The sequence below is a fragment of the Dasypus novemcinctus genome, chromosome 2 (assembly GCF_030445035.2).
Source record: "Dasypus novemcinctus isolate mDasNov1 chromosome 2, mDasNov1.1.hap2, whole genome shotgun sequence".
Lineage (NCBI taxonomy): Eukaryota > Metazoa > Chordata > Mammalia > Cingulata > Dasypodidae > Dasypus > Dasypus novemcinctus.
Window position 1 is genome coordinate 122,368,231 of NC_080674.1, and position 24,710 is coordinate 122,392,940.

Here is a 24,710-nt window from a genome sequence, read left to right on the forward strand (position 1 = left end):
CACAGATGTGTGCTCTTGGCCACAGAAGGGGACTGGGTGAGAGTGTGGGAATGAACAGGCTGAAATCTATCACCAAGACTGAGAAAACAACCCACAGTGAATGCTCCACTAATGGTGCATGAGGCATACTCCTTTGTGCATGGAGGAGAGTACACACACATACTCCTGCACACAGAGGAGTAGTTCATTGAACAAAAACATAACAGAAAAACAAGGGTAGACAAAAAACAAGGGCAGACAAAAAACACAAAATAGTGACTAGTTGTTTGCAAAAAGATCCACTTTTCCTTTTTTTCCTCCCTTCCTTCATTCACTCAACAAATATTCGTTATATAAGTCTTTGCTGTCCTAGGCATGATTTTAGGTGTTGAAGATAAAGCAGTGAAGAAAACATAAAAATACCTAGCCTCATGGCCTCAAGTTCTAGTGGGAGAAGAGAGAACATAAACAAGGAAAACATATAGTATGTCAGACTGTGGTAAGCTTTAAGGGGAAAAATGAGACAGGTCAAGCAGGTAGAGAGTGCAGGGGGGAAAGTGTGAAGCAGATAGACTGATCAGAAAAAGCTTCACTGAGAAAGTGGCATTTGTGCAAAGCCCTAAAGAGAGTGGGGAGCAGAACATGCAGATAGCTGGGGAAAGACTCTCCCAAGCCATGAAAGAGCAAGCGCAAAGGACCCTGAGTAAATCATAGCCAAGAAAGCCCAAGAAGGAGTGGACATCAGAGAGGCGCAGGTCATGTGGGGGCATAAACCGTGGCAAGGATTATCTGGTCTGCCTTAGCTTTAAAGATCACTTGGGATGCAGTGCTAAGAAAAGACTGCAGGGGGCCAAGAGCAGAAGCAGGGTTGGCGGCTTAACAACTCAGCAAGGGAGGACTGTGGCTGGGACAAGGTGAGGTGGTGAGTTCTGGAGGAAGTCAGCCTGCATTCTGAGGGTGGGGCCAGCAACCATTTTACCCAGCAAGCCTGTGGGCATCGAAAAGAGTAAAGTCTGGGATAACTCAAGTTTTGAGGCACAAGCAACTCAAAGGACAGACCTACCATTTACCAAGATGGCTGTGATTATAAAATGCACAGATTTTGGGATAAAGATCCAGAAATAGGCATTGACCATGTTAAGTGTGAGATGTCTGTAGGATCCAAAAGGAGCTACCTACCCCAGGAGACATTTGGATATTTAGGATGTCTAAGAGAGGTTACTTGGGAATCATCAGCATATTGGCAGTATTTTTTATGATACTCTTCATCAGTGCAATTAGAATCATTCTAACAAAACAGTAGTTTTCCAGGACTTCATCTGTTTCACAAAGCAAGATACCCCTGTGTATATTATACTGTAATAGTCCCATGCTAAGAACTAGTCCTGAACTCCCTTCTCCCCTTGAGGTTTGTGTGGTATGACATCTTCTTTGCCCATTTCAAAGGGATTAAATGCCTCCCTCTCTTCCCTACGTACCGTATCCCCAAGAGGCAACCATGTGGTTGCCAGCAGAGAATAGCTTAGTTGTTCTTGAAGCCACATTTTAAGGCAGATGAGAAAAGCCTTCATACTGGAATAGAACTGTTTCAGGGACAATTTGGCTCCAGTGCACCCCAAGAGAATGGGAGGCAATAATGTTGGGGGGCCCAGAGATTTCACCTTCTTGGGGCCAGGCCTACTTATATGGCTGCCAAAATACAGAGCTCCTAAGTAAATATGGTAAAGAACACCCACTCTTTGGGTAGGACAATAAATTATCTAAACCTAAAGGAGGGTGTGTGGGGATGGGTGGAGGCGGGCAGCTCAGAGATACACGCAGGGATATACACAGACTTTCCTAAACATTACACTGCTGCAAATGGCAGATGCCTAATTAAAGCTTTTGCAATTAGTTTGGCTTGTTCTGTGATTCCTTCCTGCAAACAAATAAGATGGGAGAATATATTAGCTCTTGGCAATCTAGTTCCTAAAAAACTTTTTCTCCCATCGCCATTCTTCTGCTCTGAAAAGAGTTGAACCACTTACATATACATAGTAAAATATTTGACTTACCAATCTCCCTGTTCAAAACAATATTTTACCTACTTTTCACATGGAAGTTCACAATCACTCGTTTACTTTTTAAACCTGAGTATTTATTTTGAATTTAAGACACGTTCATGACTTGGGTGCTTTACTTTTATTCAATGATGTTAGTATTCTTAATTGTTGCTATCTTTCTGATTCAAACCACTCATCTTCACTAGTCTCAATGTTACCCACCTCATCAAAATGCAAATAATGTATTTTTCAATGATGGGGAAAATACACACTAGCTTTTAAAAGAACTTGAGGTGTGTGTGTGTGTGTGTATGTTATATATGTAAAAGTTGTACTCATTGCCAGTTTATAATAAGCACTTAATGGAAGGCATAGATTTTTTACCATAGGAAAAAGAAACACATCCACTCTAAGTGCACAAATGTGAACTTATTTAACCATTTAACACTGGTTCTAATAAATTTTCAACTTATTTAAACCTATGTGTTTTATCCTAATGAAAAAATATATTCTGCAGATAGCTCCTGAGATATTAATTTTGGGTGCCTACTTAACACTCATATTATTGAGAATGTGGCTATACTTCTATAACACATGACTAGAAAGCATAATACTTTGGGAAGACTGTCACCCTCCAAAAACTGTAAATAAGAAATGTGTACTAGAATGCTTCTTTACAGGAAGTTGAAAAAGACATATTACCCAAAAGCAATAAAATTAATCTGATATTCACTCTTTTCTGCTTTCAGATTGTTTCTCAAAGTGCTTCATTCAAAAATGCCCCATAACCAGGAAAACAACAGGGAGTGGGGCTTTTCTCAAGATTCAAATTAAAGTTACCATATAAATAAGCATGGCTCAACCAAACTCAAATAGCTAGTGCAATTATTTTTAACAGATAGTTTAGGTTAATAGGTGGAGACACGGTTCTGCCACTGTATTTAAGGTTATGTTAATAATTAACTTTGGTGCCTCTAGTAGTTTAATCAAAGCTACTGTAAATCATAAAATTGTTCCATGCATGGTAATAAAGAACCATACAAAATATTTGCTATCTTGACCTCTGGTAACCATTTGGATAAGATGTAAAAAAGTAAGGTATTTTCATTCAGAATTGGGCACAGGCGCCTTTACTTTTAGAAAATAATCTGATTCTAGAATTCATTTATCTGGAAGAACCAAGGTCCCCTGCTATCAGCCTGACAGACCATGGGTTTGATGTCCAAAATGTGTGTCTAACGGAAAGAACAACAATTATTAGGATTAAAGGAAGGCAAGGCAAAGGTACTTGGGTTTCCTACGGTGAAAGACTTAAAAAACAGCCCTGGGGGGATTAAATAGCTTTTCTGAGACCTGCTGGTTAAGTATTGCCACTGGGTTAAATGGCTATTCTGATTTGAGGGAAAGAAAAGTTGTGCATACAAGTGGGAGTGAGTTAGCGCTATATCTTAAATCTTTCCACGGATCGCATTCTGTAGCAACTTTATTTCCATCAAGCATAAGCAGAGAGGGACCCCATTGTGCCTACGCCTGGCCGCCGCAACTCCACCTTTCTTCCGTACACCAGGAGAAGCGGGCAGGCTGCCCTCTGTGATATGGGCCGGAGGCCGCCACTGGGGGTGCTTGCCCAGGCTGGGAAGACAGCGCCACCAGTCTCTGGCTGCCTCCCAGCTTCACGCAGACCTGGCCCTTCTGGGCACCTCCCTGGACACTGGCCGGCTGGAAAACAGCGCTCGGGCTGCAGAAGGCTCCGGATGTTACACTTGGAGCTCATTACTTGCAAACCAGCGAGCCCCGGCCTGTGTACACACGCACCGGTACGCCAGCCTCCTTCCACAGTGGCCGCACCAACATTCCCAGTCCTGCCCCTACATGTCCCACGCCCCCTCCCTTCCCCAAATGCTTGGGAGACTGGTTTCCCAAGTGTTTCGCTGCGACCCCCACCGAGCAGACCGCGGGATAAGGGACGCCACTCTCCAACGAACCGGCACCTCGCTTCTCGCCTCCTCCTAGACTGCCAGCCAGCTTCCCTCCGGGTCGAATTTCCTGCAGGATGCACTTGTCGAGCCCCACTCCGGGTGTTGCCCGCTGCCCCGGGCTTTCAGAGAAACTTTCCAGAAGCGCCTGAGCGGGTGACCTGGGTGGTGGGGCGGGGGAGGGGGGCGGAGTGTGCTGGATTGAGGGGCGGAGAGGTAGCGGGAAAGACAGTGGAGTCCAGTTTCCTTTCCCGATACCCGCATATCCCGGACCGCTCCTAGAGCTGACCGGGTCTTGGGAGAAGACGCGAGCCCGAAGATCCTACTTTGTACCGAGTGCCACACTTGGGAGCTGAGAAAAGAGCGGAGAACCTGGGGAAGAGACACTTTCCACTCCAGCAGGGTCAGGCAGGGTGGGTGGACATTACCGGGCTTGCTTCCCGTGCGCCCACCTGCCCGGGAGCCAGTGCTCCTGACGCAACCATGAGTCGGGACATCCAGATCCTGGAGCCAGGAAAGAACCCGTCTGGGTGGCAAACCACGGGCACTCTCTTACCTAGTCTTCCCACCCTTCCCCCTCCCGGGACATCTTCTTTGCAGAAAGAGACCTTGCAGATCCCGGAGGAGGGCACAGCGGGAGCCTGCCCCGGCGTGGTGGGTGGTGTGCTTGAAGGGGACGCAGCGGTGCCGACCAGAGCCCTCGCTGCCCGAAATGGAGCTGCGACGGCATACAGGATCCTGGGCGGGGGCGCCAGCCACACCGGCGGCCGTTCTTGGGTACTCTCAGTCGAGTAAACAAAGCCCGGAGCCTCTGGTGCCAGTGGTCACAAGAGCCTGAATATCATCAAGAGGCAGGGCGCGTGAGTGCCAGTGCCATTAGAAGTTTCCCTCACTCCACGAAGGTCAACCCAGAGCCAGCGAGGAAAACAAAAGATTCTCTTGCCTCCCCATGGTCTCCGTGGGACCCCTTCTCCCCACCCTAGAACCCAATCCGGCGTTGGGCGACTAAAGAGCGGTTCCACCCAACCCCCTCCAGCTTCAGATGGCAGAACCCCATACTCTGCCTTCGGCACCGGGACAGGGCGCTTCCGAGAATCCTAACCTCTCGGGGCAGCTCTGCTGGCTCTCTGCTGGCCCAAGAGTGAGGACCAGTCCCCCAATCCTCAACCTGCGCGCACAAACCCGGGCCCGGCGGCCATTCGTGCCGTCGCGGTCCCGGGCGGCGCCGGGTGTGTGCGCGGCGCGACGCGGGTGGGGAAGCTAGCGACAGGCAGCCCAGCCGTCTCTGCTGCGCAGGGAGGAGAGGAGCGGCGGACAGGGAACACGACTGGCTTCCCCAGAGCCGAGCAACGCTCAGAAGACAGGGACACGAGACAAAATAAAATGCAGGCACCACAAAGACTACAGCTCGCGGCCCGCGACCCGCACGCTGAAGCCGAATCGCTTGGGAGGTGGGGCGCGCCGGGGCGCCCGGGTCGTACCTTTTCGGTGCATCGACAGGGAAGCGACCGGGGCTCGGAGCGGGCTGATACAGCGTGTATCCCATTTAGTAATCCATTATCGAGGGGATTTCTCCGGGCCGCGAGTTGTGCTCTCCTTCGCAAGCCTTTGTCATTCCTACATGTGTGCTTGTCTCTTTGGGGGCAATAGTGGCGACGACTACTTTCCAGGATGCAAATGCGCTGTGCTCATCTCCAAGGACAGGAAGAGTAGGGAAAAGCAAAGAAGAAGCCGAAAGAAAGAAAGAAGAAGAAAAATTAAAAAAAAAAAAAGAAAAGAAAAGAAGAAAACCAACAAGAAAGGGGGTAAATGTTCAAGAAACTCTTCCCCAAATCCAAATTCCACTTGAAATCCACTCCGGTGAGTCCCCTAGGTGGTTCTCCGCCGATTAACAAGTCATTTCAGAGCTAGGGACAGGGTGGGGGCTCTAGCAGGGGTGCGCGGCTCTGGCCGCGCTCTGCAGCCAGGAGCGCGGTGCCGCGGGTGTGGTGATGCTGGCCGCTGCCGCACGCTCCTAAGCAGGCATCGCGGACTGTCGGCCCCGCGGAGAATCGCCGCTGCTGCTTCCCGAGCGCCTGGGCAGCCGAGTGCGCGGGGAGCGGACTTGGCTGCAGCCTCACCCCGTGCAGCTCACTACTCTTCTGTCACCCGAGAGGCCGCCGCTCCCGGGCGGAGTCAAGTCCCGGACTGGATTACGCAAAGCGGACTCTCTTCCTGCAACCCCGCCTCCTTTGGCTGGCGTCTCCTCCGACCCAAACGATAGCAGTAGTGTGTGTGTGTGTGTGTGAGTGCAAGTGAGCGAGGCGAAAGGGAGGGAGAACCTACGCCGTGTGACTGCAGGTGAAGCCTTGGACGGACTGGCCGGCGCTGCTTCCCTCCACCAGGATTCCCCGGCCCGCGCAGCGCTCCGCCGAGGTCCCTGCGGGGGCGATTCCGGCTGGAGCCCGGCCCTTGCCCCCCCACCCCCACCCCTGCATCTGCTCTAGCAAGGAGGGGGGGAGGGCGGGGATCCCGGACAGCATTGCTGAGCCCTGCCAAATAAAAATAAATAAATAAAAATAGACGTAGTGCAGGAGCGAATTACAAGAAAGAATTTTTTCATCGATTTTCTTAAATGGAAAAGTTTTAAAGGATGAGGGCAAGTGAATGGTGAGCCTTTCAAATTCTGATTACTGTATCAAGAGGTAGATTCCAGAGTGATGGACGCTCTACGCACCCAGATGAATTGGGTAGAAGCTGGTACGGTTCAAAATACACTTCGAAGCTAAGAACACAGATTTTAGTTAACCATGTACACACGGTAATAAGGCGTATTAAGTAAGCAACCTACAGCACAGGAACGGTGTTATTGACAACAGCGGTGACGGCCTGTTTTAAAGCCAAGAGTGTGTAGATTGTTCTAAGAGACAGATAACTCCGAAAACAAGACGCAAACAATTCCAATGAGAGCCCATCATCTTGGTGGAAGAAGAAAATCGCAACTATTTCCCAGGCTCTATTGTTCGGATTACACGAATGGCAAACATCGCCTTCCTCCAGCGCAGGAACTTTCAATAGCCAAGAAGGCTTGCAGTTACAGGCTTGTGCCAACTCGTCAGGCCACGCCATGCCCCTCTCCTGGGTTTGCTCGTGCTCCCCACCGCGCCCTCGGCACCGCGTAAAAATCAACTGCTCGTCGCAGCAGCGGCTCCCCAAGTGGACTTCGCGGACGGCGGCTGCGGGAGAGACAGCCTTTAAAGAAAGTAACACCGGCGGCCAAGCGGTTCTCGGAGCAGTTTTTACGGCGAGAAAAACAAGCGCGGAGAGAGATTGGGGTTTCATTCCCACTTAGACCAGTGTCCTCAGATGGATACATTAGAACTGTGCCTGTTCCCTGATTGGGGCTAGTGGCACTATTAAGTCCACGATCCCCCAGGTTACGTACAGATAAGTACGAAGTCTGCTCAAGAGTGCTCACGAAGAATACTGCACACGCGACAACATCCCGCCACTCCCTCCCCCTTTTATTTTCCACAACCCCCCTGGAAAAGGTAGAGAATGGTTAAGGAGGAAAGTCACCAGGGAGGTTGTTCGCCAGAGCTGCCAGCAGGGGCCGCTATCCCCACCTTTCTCGCGCTGAAGCCGCACCAGGCAGAAGGTGGCGGGGGGCGCGGCCCTAGGTGCGCGCGCAGCCCCTGCGGCCCCGTAGAACTCGCGGGGAGAGCAGCCTCAGGGGCGGTGGGCTTGGCTGCGCGCCGCGGCGGGCTGGGTGGGGGCCAGCTCCAGGCTTTCCCCCCGATTCCCTCGGGGTCCGGGGAAAGGGCGCTGGCGGGCCCCGACGGCTCCATCCTCTGCTGCGCTCTTTAACACCCAGCCTTCCGCTGGGGACGGCAGGTCCCGTACGAGCCGGGGGTCAACCTGGGTTTTGTGTCCCACACCTCCGCCCCGCCGGGTCGCCCCGGCCTTTCTCTCTCCGCCGCTGATTTACATGCTAATTGTGTCTGGGAAAAGTTCTTTAATTGGCAGAATTAGGCAGAGCAAACGAATTGTTTCACAGGCTGAACCAAATTAATTCCGGGTTTAGCTCCTTCCCTTGGAGAAACAAACAATTAAGCTGTCTTGTTTGCTTTATGGATATATTGGCAATGCCCCACATCGAGTTATGGGATATTTTTTAAAGGGAAATTATTTTCATTATTTGTACTTGGGTGTTTAATTTGCAGGAACGCTGAGCCGAGAAGTGAGAGATTAAATTTACCTAATTAAAAATTATAGAGTACAAGAAGAAAAGAATTTGAATTTACTTTCCCCAGCGAAGAAATACCACCCAGAATCTTCCTGGCAATTACTTGATACTGAAATCTGACCATCCAAATAGGCGCCCACCATTCTGACCACGTGAGATTACATTTCCACCTGCCAGCAAGAGATGCTCCCGGAGCTGGAAGAAAAGGCAGCTATTGTGTCTCTCCCGAAGCCCTCCGGGGAGCACCTGTGGGGAGGCTGCCCAATGAAACTTCATGAAGTCATTTCCACTTATGTGTTTCGCCTACTTACTCCCAGACTTCTGCCTCAACTTTTCAGTAAAACCGCTGTCCCTCCAGAGCCTTTGAAGTCTGCGATTTACCTCATCCCTTCAGGGAAAGAAAGCCAATGGGAGTTAAAGAATCACAGAGTGTTAGAACCAAAAGGAAAGTTGTTAAAGGTTTTTGTAGTTAAGTGGCACGGAGTAGAGTGATTAAGACATTGGCGTCTGGACTCTCTGTGGTTAGGTTACTTACCAGTTGGTGACCTTGGGCAAGTCTCTTATCTCTCTGGAGCCCCAGTGTACTCACCCGTGAAAGCAGATTCATATATTACCCACTTCCCAGGGTTTATGTGGATTAAGTGAGATGCTTTGGGTAAAGGGAGAGGCTACAGCCTGGCACTGACTGCTCTGGAAGTGTTAACTAGTGTTGATATCACCCTGTCATCCTCCTCATGACTCCTGTCACCACATTTTACAGGGGTCAGATTGAGGCACTGGAGGAAAGAAGTGGCTTGCCTTGTGTCAGAGATTGGGTCTGGCCCCAGAACTGCCCATTAATGACTCCCTTCCAAGAAAGGCTTATCTGACAACACCCACTTTCCCCAAATCATCTGGAAAAGTGTGGAAGGTTAAAATAAAGAGAAAGGGAAATTCACCCAGGATCCTTTTAGAGTTCACTTCTATTTGATCAGAATCTCTGCTTTAAGACAAAGAGGAGAAGCAAACTTGGGAGACAAGGAGAGACCACCGAAGGATCTGCTGGTGCAGCCACGCAGCTCCCTGTGGGTGTGAATTCATGGGGGGATGCTTGGGGAACGCAGTTTGTTCATCTGGGAACTTACTAATCATAATCATGAACTGAATCTGTGCCCTCCATCCCTGCTCCAAAGTTCTCTCCAACTCCTTGCCTTAAATCAGTGGTTGTAAACTCTATTTGCATGTTCGTATCACCTGGGGAACTTTTAAGTAACACTAATCTTGGGGCTCCAGAGATTCTGATTTATTAGGCTGCAGTGGAACCTGGGCATGGGCATTTTAAAAATATGTATGTCCAACCGGGAGGTGAGAATCACTGTCACACTGAATCCTGGCTGCACCCTAACACACTGCTTTTCCCCGGCTTTCCTGGTGCAGGCTGTTTATTCTCCCTCTTTATACCAGTGTTGAGAAGTGAGGCTAGTGTCCTCCTTGCTTCTCATACTGCTTTCAGATCATTTCTCACCCTCTTGAAACCTCTCAGACCTTGGGAGGCTTGTGCTTCCCAAACACATAGGTGAAATCATTCACAGACCTCACCTTACCCCACTTTTCAAAGACTTAGCTCCAGGCATACCATCTACCTATCTGTCCCACCAGCTGTCACCATTTGTGGGAGTACCATGGTCTGTAGGAAAGCCGGGCTAACCCTCTGGATTCTCCATTTCTTGTCTTCATTGTCATTACCTTTTTCTTCTACTCCCCTCTGTCACCCACTCTCAGGATTCCTGCTGGGCCTTATCATTATCAGAAAAGGTTCCATCTTCTAATTTTGACATTCCATTCTTGCTTGCTCATGCACCCCCTGATCCCACTGTCTGATTTCATGAAGACCTCTAGGCCATAGGTCCCTCTACTCTCTATCAACTTCCTCCTCTCATTTCCTTCTCTAACCTCTAACAATCATTGCTTCACAATGACAATCTCTATCTTGCAAAAATCTTCATTTCCTTTGTTCCTCTGTCTTTTGCTCGTGCTCATCTGACTAGATGCCAGCCTTAAAGGATACAAACAGCCTTCTCTGATCTTTCACTGGGCAACTGAAATCTGCTAGAAAAAAATTCAGTCACACATCAGGGCAAGTTGTACTTTCAGAGTTATCAGTTTCAATTGGACCCTCAACACTGTCTCACAATCATTTTCCCTTTCTCTCATCCTTTAACTTTCTCCCCTAACTAGATTTTTGACCCTCCATAGTTTGCCACCTACTTCTCTGAAAAATAAGTCCAAAAGAGGGGAACTTTTTTGCTTCTGTATCCATCATTTCCTAAGTATCCTCTTATCCTCTTAGGATGGAGGCAGCATCTTTTTTTTTTCCTTTTCTTTTAAATGCAAGGAAGGTACCCATATTCAAACCTGGGACCTCATACATGGGAAGCAGGTGCTCAACCATTTGAGCTACATCTGCTCCCCACATGTATTTTGGATCATTCACACATTTTCAAAAGCTGCCTTATGGTCCCTTGTCCTTCTGTATTTTCTTGACAGCATGTACAAAAGGTTTAGCCTGCCTCATCTTGGAGACAAGCCCTCCTTGAACACTCTAGTTCTTTCAAGCTATCCCCTTTCTCTTCTTTCTTCCAAGGCCAAATTTCACTAGAGTTGTTGACAATCACTCTTGCCACTTCCTCCTCTCTCACGAACTCATTCCTCAGTCTGATTTCTGTTTCTAGCAATCCACTGACAAGCTTTGGGCTAAAGTCTTCAATGGCGTCCATGATACTAAATCCAGGAGACATTTTTAAGTGTTCATTTTATCCACATTTTCAGTAACAGTGAGCATGGCTTCCTTTGTGAAATACTCTCTGCTCTTGACTTCTAAGACATACTATTCTCCCCTGGTTCTCCTTCCACCTTTCTCTCCTTTGCTTAACTTCTTTTTTTCCTTTTGAGGAAATGAAAATTTTTTTTCAAAGAATAATATAGTGAGCAGCCATGTTTTTACCACCCAAAATTAAAAACTGTTAATATTTTGTCATCTTTTTTTCCTTTCTTTGTTTCAAGAACTCAAACATAGTGGATAAAGCTTAACCTCTTGCAATCAGCACCGTCTTTCCCATTCCCCCCATTTCTATATAGGTAAAATTACCCTGAGTTTTCTGCGCACCCTTACAGATCATTTTCTCTATGTTTTTGTGTGTGTGTATATCTGGAACCAATATACAGCAGCATTTTTTATTGTTTTCCCCCCAAATTAGCATAAATAATATTCTCTAAACTCTTGTTCTCCAGTTCATTCCCCAAATTATCGCCAAAGTGATCTTTAAAAGGTGCATATCTGATCACATCACTTCCCTGCTTAAAGCAGTTCAGAGGTATCCCTTGGCATCCCCACGTTTTGATATGGTCTTCAAGGCTGTGCATGATTTGGTCCTTGCGTACCTCTCTGGTCTCACCTCTCTGTCATGCTCCTACCATTTCTCTCCTGCCATATTGCCTGCGTTTTCAGTTCCTGGAAAGCTCCACACTCCTTTGAAACTACATACCTGCTCCCATGATGCTGTCTGGAGCACTGTCCTTTCTCCCTTCTCCATCTTTACTTAGCTAACTCCTACTCATCCTTCAGGTTTCAGCCTAAATGTCCCTTCTTCAAGAAAGACTTCCTGATACTCCAGGATAGGTCATAATCCCCCATTATGTGTTCTTGAAGAACACTGCAAATTTACTTCATAGTATATATCAGGTATCAGCTAGAATTAAATCATTTTTTGCATAATTATTCGTTGAATGCTTTTCATTCCTGTTAGATGAGAAGTTTCTTGAGTCCTAAAGCGAGGTCTCTCTGTTTCTTTTGTATCTCCAGACCCTAGTCCAGAACCTGACACAGAATAAGGGCTTGGTAAATAAATGAAGGGATGAATTAATGAATGCAATGAATTCTATTTCAAGGATTCAGTAGGAAAAGAAATGCATTGTTGGATGGGTTAGAGTCACTTAAAATGAAAAGGAAAAACACTATAAAAATATTATACCCTTCTTATTTTGAGGTACCAGTTCTAAAGATGAACAAAATCTAGGCTTCCTCCAACACAGAACTTCAACGTACAGTGTCTAATTTGCTTTGTGAATGAGGAAAAAAAGGATTTACAGATGTAAGTGATGAGTAAAGTACCACAATTACAAAAACAAGATGCTTGAAAATAAGCTGCAATAAGCATATAAATATAGCTCTAAAATACCCGTGGAAGGAGATAAAACTGCAATTTGAATCCACTGGGAACAATGCAAAAGCTCTCCGGGGACTGGCTCTCCCAGCAAGCTGGAGTTTGCTAACAGTGATTTACTGTCTGCCCTTCCATGAATAGCTCATGGGTGGTATCTACCCCCACCCCCCACCCCCAATGTGTAACAATCATTCTACTGTACCACAGTGAAGTTGGCTCCATTCACTTCTGATATCAAGTTATTGTTTGGGAAATTAAGAGAATGGTAGATTAGAAATAAGGTAATGAATGAACAATAGATGTTAAGTAAACCAGAACCCCATTTTTTTTTTCCTCCACAAAAAGTCTTTACACTTAGTTGAAGACTTTAGTTACATAATACAGAGCAAAGATGGTCTTTAACCTTATTTTCATCTTTCTGTTTCAACATAATTTCTTTTAATTGCCCCTCTTACTAATATTTATACCTAATACATTCTTGGGTATGAATGTGTAAAAAATGTAGTTACTTAAAGGTAATTTATACTTTTCATAACCAGATAAACCAGATAATTAAATACAACCTTGGAATTTACTATTTGGCCAAAAGAGTAATGAACATTAAAATATCCTTGTTTTTGATAACTGTTTTCAAGACTTTTGCTTGCAGGTAGTGGAAGGCCTGCTACAAGTGGGAATTGTTCTGGCATGTGAGCTTAAATATAAAATTATGTTTAAATTCATCCCAATTCTAGTTTTGATATTATGTGAGAAAACACTATACTGATATCAACCGAAAGACTTTTTCCAGGCTGCTTATAATGAATGTGTGTTTAACGGTAATTTTATAACCAGAGAAATGGAGACTACTAAGGGTATTTTGTTTACTTTAACATCAAAAAATATAAAACAAGACAGTTGCTTTAAAAATCTAAACTTAGGCTGAATAATTGTGTACAATGAATATATTTTAACTAAAAATAATATACTTGGAGCTAAAGAAGGTAGATATTTTAATGAAGTCTAAAAAATAGCATTGTTGAATAGAAAATTATCCTTTGAAAACTTCACTCTATATAATTATAAAATATAATGATGGTTCCCTAATGTCTTTTTTTTTTTCACTTTTTATTTTAAATTTTATTTTATCACATTAAAAGTAATACTTGCACATAGCAAAAACTTCAAGTATTTAAAAGAATGTATCATGAAAAATGAGTCTCCCACAGTGGGGAGGTCCCCTAATGTCTTAACCTGACTTTGGATTTTGTACCTGGGACAAGTCTCTTGTTAACTGCCCTATAATAACACTGATGACACTTAGCCAGTTAAGGTTGAGCATTTTCAGATTTAACTTTTAAGTTCAAATGAGCTTAAATATTACATTTTAAATAAATAACCTATAGTTTGGTACTTCCCAAAAGTTTGAGATGGTTCAATCAATATGTCACCAAAATTTAAGACATGGAACAAATGATGTCAGTTTCTTTGTGAAAACTCTCAAATGCACCTTTATTTATAGGCAGGTAGTTAATAATATTAACTAGAATATTACATTTTAACATTTGAACTGAAAACATACCTGTTTTCTTTTTTTTTTTTTTTTTTTTAAATTTTTTTATTTTTTATTGACTTTGTAATAATATTACATTAAAAATATATATGTGAGGTCCCATTCAACCTCACCCCCCCACCCCCCCTCTCCCCCCCCCCAACAACACTCGTTCCCATCATCATGACATATCCATTGGATTTGGTAAGTACATCTTTGGGCACCTCTGCACCTCATATACATTGGTTCACATCATGGCCCATACTCTCCTCTATTCCATCAAGTAGGCCCTGTGAGGATTTACAACGTCCGGTGATTACCTCTGAAGCACCATCCAGGGCAGCTCCATGTCCCGAAGACGCCTCCACCTCTCATCTCTTCCTGCCTTTCCCCATACCCTTTGTCCATTATGTCCCCTTTTCCCAATCCAATGCCACCTCTTCTATGTGGACACTGGATTGCATACCTGTTTTCTTAAGAAATGTTGTATGGTGAACTGTGTATTATTAAGACTCTTAGAAAAACACACACTTCGATTTCTTCATAGTTCCTCTCTCTTTCTTTCCATGCCTCAAAGCAATTGAGTCATTTCCTTTCTCCAATAGCCTTTTAAACTTTTCTGTTTAAGCAAACTTTTCAAAGTCCCGAACCCTTCCTCCCCCTCACCATTGCTTTACCCTTCTAACCAGATTGTAACCCCTCTGTAACCAGATTGCGAAAATGGAGTTTTGAGTTGTCATACATCAGTGTTTGACTTTTTCTTCTTTTCTTCCCCTGGATTCTCTTGCCTTTGGGGATTTTCACTTTTTGCTAATTCCTCAGTAAACACATAACTTTTTTGGGGGGGTTCTTTGTGTTACAAAGTGTTTTGTTATGTTTCCTGCAAACACACACACCATATAAACTAGATGAGAATGTTGTGTTGGGTGAAGGTGACCCCAGATGCAGTGGTCTTTACTTACCAACATTGCTTCTCTTGCTCATGTGGGAACCCCAGCCTTCCAGCTGCTCAGACCGACAACTCAGCATCATCGTTTTCCCCTGTCTTTTTCCCATTTGTCACATCCAACTTACAAGCAAATGCTGTTGGCTCTACCTTCAAACTCTATCCAGAATCAGACCATTTATTGTCTCCACCAGGATCACACTGGTCCAAGCCATCGTCTTTTTCTTCTGGAGTTTTGCAGTAGCCTCATACTGGTCTCCCTACTGGTGATCTTGCTTCACTACCATTTAGTCTCAAAAGAGCAGTCAGAATGATCCTGTTACTAGTTCATTAACACCACGTCACACCTCTGCTCAAAAATCATCCAAGTGTTTATTTCCCACTTCCCTGAGAGCAAAAGCCAAAGTCCATCTCACCTGGTCTCTTCGCATCTCTATGGCCTCTCCACAGCGTGAGCCCCTCACCCTGGGCCAGCCTGGCCTCCTGCTTTTTCCCACCTCAGGCTCTTCCTGAAACAGAGGCTACCTGTGTAGCCACAGGACTCACTCCCACACCCCTTCAGGTCTTTGCTCAAAGATTAGGTTTTCCCTCTTAGCACTTATTGCCATCTGACCTTGTATATATTGACTTGTTTCTTTGTTTAATGTCTGTCTTCTACCACTAAACTGTAAGCTAGTCTGACTCTTTCATTCATCTCTGTATCCCAGACCTTAGAGCAGTGCCCAGCCGTCCTAGGTATGCAATACATATTTATTGAGTGAATGAATAAATAATTACAACTTACCACATTTATTGTCAGTCACATTTATTACCATCCACTTTGGGACCACTAGGTGCATATACTAATGTACCATTTAAAGCCAAGTAAATAGAGCTCTGTCAATGAGTGCTCCCAAATATAGAGTACTCTAAAACACTTCATTTGACTAAAGTTACAGTAAGCAGCATGAAGTGGTTTTCTTTCTTTCTTTTTCTTTAAATACAACTTATATTTGGCAGTGTCTACCATTTAGTAGGAGATTCAGAATGAGAAGTGCCTGGTAGGGACAATGAGGATATCTTTTCCTACTTTTCAGTTACCTCAGCTGGTCACTTCCTAGACCAGGAGGAAAAGGAGAGCTGACCTCACTTTACAACCACTGTCCAAGCTTCCCTTCCAGATTTAGGTGAATCCTGTGAAACCCATGATCACTTTCCTCCAGCGAGACCTGCATAGAGTGGGGACCTACAGGGCCAGTTCACATTCAAGAACATTCTCAAATAAATGATTCTGACCTTCTCTACAAATAATGTTCTCTCTCTCTCTCACTCTTTCTTACCCACACACACAAACTATACCTCTATACATACATATATACTATATGCATATGTGTATATAAAGTATTTATGTATATATACCAAAAATATGTGTGTGTGTGTATATATATATATATATATGCATAACCACTGTATTTGTATAAAATAAGTGTTTACACAGTGTTTTTACCTCTGTTTCAGCACTTCCTATTTTGCAGTGTAATGGACTGTCCAGCCTCTCTCAACGTCAAGGAGTCCCTGTCTTCTGGAGTTGGGGAGCTATGTCCACCATGCTTGCCAACCTTATTATTCTTGATTGTCATCCAACACGTTGGCCTCTTCTACCAGTGATTCTTTCCTGGGTTTACTTTTCCATACAGTTCTGTGCTGTTCTTCCTCTGACTGAGTCTCCCCCTCCTCTCCTCATTTCCAGGCCTCCTGTTTTAGTTTGCTGAAGGCTGCCAAGGCAATATACCAGAAATGGGTTGGCTCTTACAATGGGAATTTATTAGGTTAAAAGCTTACAGTTCTGAGGCTCTGAAAATGTCCAAATCAAGGCATCATCAGAAATGCTGTCTCATCAGAAGTTGGCTATTGGTGATCCTGGACTCCTGCCACATGGCAAGGTACAGTGGAGACTCTGCCAGTCTCTGCCTTCTCCTCCAGGTTCACTTTCTCCCTGAGCTCAGCTGTGGGCAATCAGGCACATGGCAGGGTCTGCTTGTCTCTCCCCTCTCTTCTGGACCCTGTTGCCTCAGCTTGAGGCTACTCTGTCTGTGGTTTTTCTCTTTCCTGGATTCGTCAGTATCTGGAGGCTTCTCTCTGTCACTGTGGCTTTTTACTCCTCCATTTATAAAGGGTTCCAGTAAGAGGATTGAGACCCATCTTGGGTCCCACAATCTAATCAAAGGCCCATCATCACAATGATCTAATCAAAGATGAGCTAATCACAAGCCCTATAAATGAATCTAATCAAAAGTTCCTACCTAGAATGGGTTCACTTAAAGAACAGGATTATCTGGAGTCCACAAAAGACTCAAACCAGCACATCTCCCTTTTTTCATTCTTGCCCCTCTGGGGTTTCTTCAGAAAGCATAAAGTCCCCATATTCTCAACTCCTTCACTAACAGTCTTTCCATCTCTTCATTCACCCTTAGTGTGGTAGACAAGAGGACCCCGCGTACTTTATAGCCATTCTTGAGTGAAGAAGTCTTCATCAGTTGTCAGGATAGAGGCAAAAACATGCAAAGTTTCCCCCAAACTGATCGTCTTCCTTTGGGGTGGTGTTCTCAGTTGAGGCCCCAAAATGGGGCCTGAGCCCTGAGTTCTGTAAAATGAGGGGCTTTGGCCAGATGTAGTTTGGTGCATGGGGAAGCAGCAAGGTGGGTGGAAGGGCACAGGCTTGGGACCCAGAAAATCTCACTGACCCTGGGCAATCCTGAGCTTAGTTTTTTTTGTTTTCTTTTTTAAATCTTAGTTTACATATGTGAAATCTCCTTACTATAGTACCATTCAAAAATAGGGCCTCATCCATACGCATAGTGTATATCTGCTCAGAGATCTGAAAACCACTTAACCTCCCCTTCGAGGGTCCTGGAGCCTTCTGAATCAGCGTGATTCGGACCTGGAGCTGCCCTTCCAGGATAACGATGAAAGAGACTGTGATGAAGACACACATTTCTTCAGAATCAAGCTGGGATGTGGCCACAAAGACATTTCCCAACTTGCTTCGATTATACTATGAATTTGGGACAAAGATTCCAGTCTTAAAATTACACAAGAAAGAAAGTTGTGATAATGGAAAAGAGGAGATAATCCAAAAACAGATGCACAGTTTTCAAAAGGACAAATGTAGGGCATTCGCAACACAGCACCTCAAAGAACTGAAATCAGTGGGCAGCATTTACTGAGCACTGGTCCAGCCGGGTGATTTTCAAAGAGCCTTTAAGGGTATTAGCACATATAGACCTTACAATAATTTTTATACATACATATTTTATTATCCCCATTCAACAAATGAGGCAAAAGAGGTAAACAGACATTAAGAAAACTTGGTCTGAGTTTCATGTAGTGAAGTGGCTGAGACACCATTCAAAGGCAGGCAGTCGGCCCTCACCCATCTACTGCACTCACGGCCTGGCAAAGGAAGGTTTCATGTTACATACAGTTAGACCCTTGTTTCAGTGCTTTTGAAAAATACGTGAAGTCCAGAATATATTGAAGCGTGTGGAATTTAATGTTGCTACTAATTAAAAAGATGTGATTTGGTTCAAAATGTACATAATGTTATGGTGAATCTTCCCCTAACACGATTCCAGCAAATTGTTTAAATTTAAATGTGTGCTCACTCAATCAAAGACCAAATGATAGGAAAATCTTAATTACAAAAGAGATGAAGCAGGGATTGATCATTTGATTTATAGAAAAGATTATTTGCTTCTGAAAGGAATCGATAGTGAAGCAAGCTCTCTGTTCAGTTGTAAATGTTTACGTTTACTAAAACAGCGCTTCGCTTCCATGAGAAACGGAGCTGTTGCGTGAGGGTGAACACACACTGGCTTCTGTGCTTCCAAGTGTGTGGTCCTATTCTTTCCAAGAGTGCTGGGCATAGTTGTGCGCACCAGTTGATTTTCCTCTGGAGCTGTGTCCAGAAACAGTGAAAAGCAAAAATGCTTCCTCTTCTTAGAGCTTGAGCTTCTACCAAAAAGAGTCAACTCCCTGCCCTGGGACAACTGGCTATCCATTTGGAAAACAGTGAAGTTAGTTCTTGCCACACATCCCTTTCACAAATAAATACCAGATGAATTAAAGATCTAAAAGTAAAAGATAAAGACAAAATAGAAAAGAGCTAAATGAGTATTAAGAGAACATGATTATAATCTTGGTACCAGGAAGACCTCTTTAACACCCTAAAAGGAAATACCCTAAAAGAAAATAAAAAACTTTTGCAAGACAAAATATACCACAAATAAAGTAAAAGGCAGATAGATGGCAGATTGGGAAAAAGTCTTTGCAGCCCAGCCTAATTAACAGACAAAGGATTAGGACATAGACTATATAAAAGTCATATGCATTGATTAAGAAAATAATAAACAATCTGATAGGAAAAATTGGGCAAAATATATAAAGAGGCAAAACTTAGGAGAGAATGCAGAAGGTGCTCAACCTAAACACCAATAAAGGAAATACAAATTTAAACAATAAAATACATTTTTTGGTACTCATTAGATTGGCAAAGAATATTAAAATATAATATCAAGAGTTGGCAAGGATGTTTAATGGCAGCATCATAAATTATTAGTGTGAATGTAAATTGGTATAACCACCCTAGCATTGCAACTTGACAGCATGTATTAAAATTTATAATCTGCACATTCTGTGACCCAGCAATTTAGCTTCTGGGTATCTACCAGAGAATCCTTCAGCTATGTAGACAAAGAGGCACGTATAAAAATTTTCATTGCAGAATTGTTCATAACTGGGAAAAAATTTAGAAATAACTTAAATGTTCACCAATATGGTGGAGGTTATTTAAAATAGTTAATAGGATATAATAATCATATTTTAGAATATTATGCAACAGTTAAAAATTATGAAGTAGATTCCTATGTACTATTTGATAATTCACAAAAACATATTTTACAAAAACCAAGTTGAAGAAGTCCAACTGCACAGAATAAAAATAACCTCATAAAATCTATGGGCACATAGAAAGAAAAAAAAAAGCCAGGATACATCTTAGTACCTGAGAATTGATAATAGAGGTTATAACTGGAGGGGCAGAGTGGGGAAATGTCTAGGTGCTGGGCTGAGAGTTAACAAAGAGGACTTGAGCCTTAGCTAAAATACTAACTGTAATGTCCCAATATTTTAGAAGGAGAATGCCTTTGTGTATTACTTCTGTGATTAAAACTAACTTTTTAAATTCTACATCCTCTTTCCTCATCTCCCACAACTATCTTTCTGCCTACTTTCCCCTCAGTTTTATTAATGAAGACCTGTGCCAGGTATTTACATCCAGAGCCTCTTGACAAAGCTTTCCAAGAGGACCTCCCTTAGGTCAGGGTCCCTGAAAATAAATCTTTGTACCATGAGGAAAAGTCATAGGAGACACATGAGGTTAAATCAATATAGTTTTGCAGCAATAGCTTTTGGTAGGGGGATTTAGAGTAAGACAAAATCACTTTCTCTTGGCATTAGAGGAGAAGGCTCAAGTGAAAAGTCACTTTCATCTTCTAAGGCTACATAATGTGCACACAAAGTTTTAAATGTGTCACCTTAATATTGATGACTGAAGTTTACTATGCCTTCGCTATGTGGCAAGCACTCCCTAAACATTTTATATATGTTCTCATTTAATAAAATTGAATCATCTCAAGCCCCCATGAGGAAACTGTAGCAATCAATCATACATCATCTCATTTTCTCACTAAATTTTATTTATTATAAAACAGTATTACACCAATTCTGAGAAATCTAAAGACATAAGAGAAAACAATTTTCTCACTATTCTTGCACTCTAAACATGCAAATTATTTCCATTTTTAGGTCCTCCTTTCTGAGTTTATCTATATGCTTACATATTTCCTGTTGTCATCAAAAGGTTTGTGTAATTTTGTATGTACCTTTTTTTGCCTACCACATCTGTTATATATGCTACATAATTACCACTATAATGGCTATTCAGTGTTTCTTTAAGTTGTTATGTTATAATTTGCTTATCCAGTCTCCTATGATTGACATCTAGGCTATTTCCAATTTTTTTGTTATCACAAATAATGTTGAATAAACGTTTTGATGCATATAAAGCTTTTAAATGTGAATGATTTCCCTAAGACAAGTTCTTAGGGGTATTACTAAGGGCTTCATGACACATACAACTTTTACGTCTATTGATCAAACCTCGTGCCAATTAATGATGCTACCTGCAAGATGAAAATATACAGTTCACCACAGTGTTGTCAGCATTGGTAGGTATAATTTCAAGGTGTCTGCTAATATAAAGGCTTCAGAGGAGGGTTCCTCGGATCTCCTCAGATTCCTTGATGCGCAGATTGACAACCAGAGATACATCAAAGGACATGGATTGTTCTTCTCAGGCCAGCATCCATTCCCTTCCTCTAGGAACATCATCATGAATTCCTCTTCTCTCTATTGTGGTTTGAGGGGATCCCATCCCCATGCTTAGATCCTAATGGTCAGCATATGATCATTGGTCAATCTCTCTCTCTCTCTTTATCTTTCACGCACACATACATGCACACACGGGAAATGATTCAACCAAAGGGAAGCATTGAAAAGGGGAAGAATTGAGAGAGTAAGTTTGGGTGATAGTTGAGTCCCCAGATCTAGCTGTGTCTATCTTTTGATCTAGAGCCACTATGGAAGATTAAGTAGTTTATGAACTGTAAAAAGTTTCCAACTGTTTCAGTTTGCTAGGCTGCCTAAAGCAATATACCATGAAATGGGCTGTTTTGTGTTTTTTTTTAAAGATTTATTTTTTTAAATTTCTCTCCCCTTCTCCCCGCCCCTGCCCCCATTGTCTGCTCTCTGTGTCCATTCACTGTGTGTTCTTCTGTGACCGCTTCTATCCTTATCAGTAGCACCGGGAATCTGTGCTTCTTTTTGTTGCATCATCTTGTTGTGTCAGCTCTCTCTGTGTACGGCACCATTCCTGGGCAGGCTGCACTTTCTTTCGCGCTGGGTGACTCTCCTTATGGGGCGCACTCCTTGCGTGTGGGGGTCCCCTACATGGGGGACACCCCTGCATGGCATGGCACTCTTTGAGTGCATCAGCACTGCGCATGGGCCAGCTCCACACGGGTCAAGGAGGCCTGGGGTTTGAACCGCAGACCTCCCATGCAGTAGGCGGTCGCCCTATCCATTGGGCCAAGTCTGTTTCTCATGGGCTGGTTTTTAACAATGGGAATTTATTAGCTTACAAGCTTACGGTTTTTAGGCAGTGAAAATGTTTAAATCAAGGCATCATCAAGATGATGCTTTTTTCCTGAAGACCAGCTATTGGCAATCCTGATCTCCTCTATCACATGGCAAAGCATATGGCAGCATCTACTGTCTTTCCCTTCTCTTCTGGGTTTCATTGTTTCCAGCTTCTTGCTTCCATAGTTTTCTCTTTCTCCTCTGAATTTCATTCCCTTATAAAGGACTCCAGTAAGAGGATTAAGACACAACCTGGGCCATGCCTTAACTGAGGTAACTTCATCATCAGGTTCTACTTATAATAGGTTTACACCTGCAGAAATGGTCTAGCTTTAGGAACATGATTTTCTGGGATACATACCTTTTCAAACCACAACACTCCACCCTCTGGACCTCTAAAGGACATGTTTTCGCCATATACAAATACATTCTTTCCATCACAGTATCCCAAAAGTCTTTTCAAAGAATACTGAGCACAAAATCTCATCAAAATCAGTTATAGTTTTGGTGTGTTTTGGGGCATAATACCTCTCCTTCTGAGGACTTGTGAAACTCAGAAAATAAGTTATTTGCTTTCAGTATGCAATGAAGGGACAGGCATCGGATTAACATTCCCATTCCCATAGGGATAAATTGGAAGAAAACAATTCTGAAACTCTGCAGGGCATATTCCATTAGAATTCAAGCTCTGAGAGTCATATGTAGAATGATGTTTTGTCCTCCAGGCTTGATGGAGTGGCAGTCCCACCATTTCCAAGTGCTTATGCAGCAGCCATGCTCTCTCCAAACACTGGGGTGAAGGCTCCAACATCTTCAAGCATTGGAGTGAAGGCCAGGCTTTTGACTTCACCCTCATCAAGACTCTCCACAATCCCTGAGGCATCTGATAATCCTGTGGTGGTAACACTTTTTTCTGAACAATAGGGTGGAAGGTACACCTTCTCCAAATACAGGGGCATACTCACCCTTTCCACACAAATGAGTAGGTCCACCCTTTTGGCCAGAGAAGACGTCTATGATCTAGTCCTCAGCTTCCATGGTCCTGCCTTCAAAGTGCTTTTTCCTTCAATCTGTTGTTCCTTTTCTGGCCTTTTAGTCCAAGCAGTGGTTCCATTTATACAGATCTCATAAAAAACTTACCGGTTTTGCATATAATACACAGGGGTCTAAACCATCAGACAAAGAACTTTCCATCAATCCTTTCTGGATAACTGCATTTCCAATCCTGACTTGCACTGAGATGACTGACTGTATCCATGTTCAGTTAAGCAGTCATATTTTCTGGACATTCACTTTCTGGAAGCTCAGAATTTCCAAACCAATCAATTTCTGGTTTCTTTGTGCTCAACAGACCAGTTTTCAGCTTATCCCTTTCCTTTTACATTTTTATAAACTGCAAGGAGAAACCAGGAAACACTTTCCACAGTTAGTTTGGTAATCTCCTCAGCTAAATATCCATGCTCTTCACTTTCAAATTCTGCCTTTCACCCAACATCAGGACTCCATTTTGCCAAGTTCTCTGCCACTTTATTTTTTTAATAATTGAATTATTTATTTATTTCTCTTTATTTATTTATTTTTTAATGTTACATTAAAAAAATATAAGAGGTCCTCATATACGCCCCACTTCCCTCACCCCACTCCTCCCACATCAACAACCTCTTTCATCATCATGGGACATTCATTGCATTTGGTGAATACATTTTGGAGCACTGCTGCACCACATGGATAGTGGTTTACATTGTGGTTTACATTCTCCCCCAGTCCAACAAGTGGGCCATGGTAGGACATACAATGTCCAGCATCTATCCCTGCAGTACCACCCAGGACAACTCCAAGTCCCAAAAATGCCCCCACATCATATTTCTTCTTCCCTCTCCCTACCCTAAGCAGCTACCATGGCCACTTTTTCCACATGAATGCTACAATTTCTTCCATTACTAATCACAATAGTTCCAGAATAGAATATCAGTAAGTCCACTCTAATCTATACTCTATTCCTCCATCTTGTGGACCCTGGGATGGTTATGTCCACTCCACATCTATATCAAGAAGGGGCTTAGATTCCACATGGATGATGGATGCAGTTCTCCTGCCTGCAGTTGTAGGCACTCTTGGCTCCCTGGTGTGGTGGTTGACCTTCTTCACTTCCCTGTTCGCTGGCTGGGGTAAGTCCAATAAACCAGAGGGTAGGAGTTGCAAGTCTGCTGAGGCTCAGGGCCTGGCTGTCACATGGACAGTCAGATATTCAGGTCACCAACCCCAGCACCAACCACAGGTCCAGTAAAAGTGACAGAAGAGGCATGTGTGGAAAGGTGACATCTGAGTCCAACTCCATCACACTCAGGAACACAGACTCCAAAGAGCACCAACTGATATGGCACTGAACTCCAGAGCCATCTGCCATGACCATAGAACCTGTGGGTCTCTATTGCCCTCAGGAGAACCAGTACCTGGGGTTATATCTACTTTGACTGTCTCTGGGACCCTGCTGAGGCGTACATAAGCACAATCCCTCTGATGACCTCCTGGCTCTTTTTTGGAGACTCATAGCCATATAAACTCATTTGTTC

General features: G+C 43.7%; 1 protein-coding gene across 12 annotated transcripts in view; it reads right to left on the reverse strand.

Moving 5' to 3' along the window:
* Nucleotides 1-6,409, reverse strand: part of SEMA6A (semaphorin 6A) — a 125,522-nt gene extending 119,113 nt beyond the window's left edge. For 3 of the 12 annotated variants that reach the window (XM_058277489.2, XM_004467266.5, XM_004467267.5), the window contains exon 1: nucleotides 5,479-6,356. The gene's annotated coding sequence lies outside the window, so the exon portion shown is untranslated. Of the gene's footprint in view, nucleotides 1-5,478 lie in introns of all 12 variants that reach the window. The other 9 variants (XM_004467265.4, XM_004467263.4, XM_058277477.2 and 6 more) reach the window with 6 other exon arrangements.
* Between the last annotated feature and the right edge of the window lie 18,301 nt (nucleotides 6,410-24,710).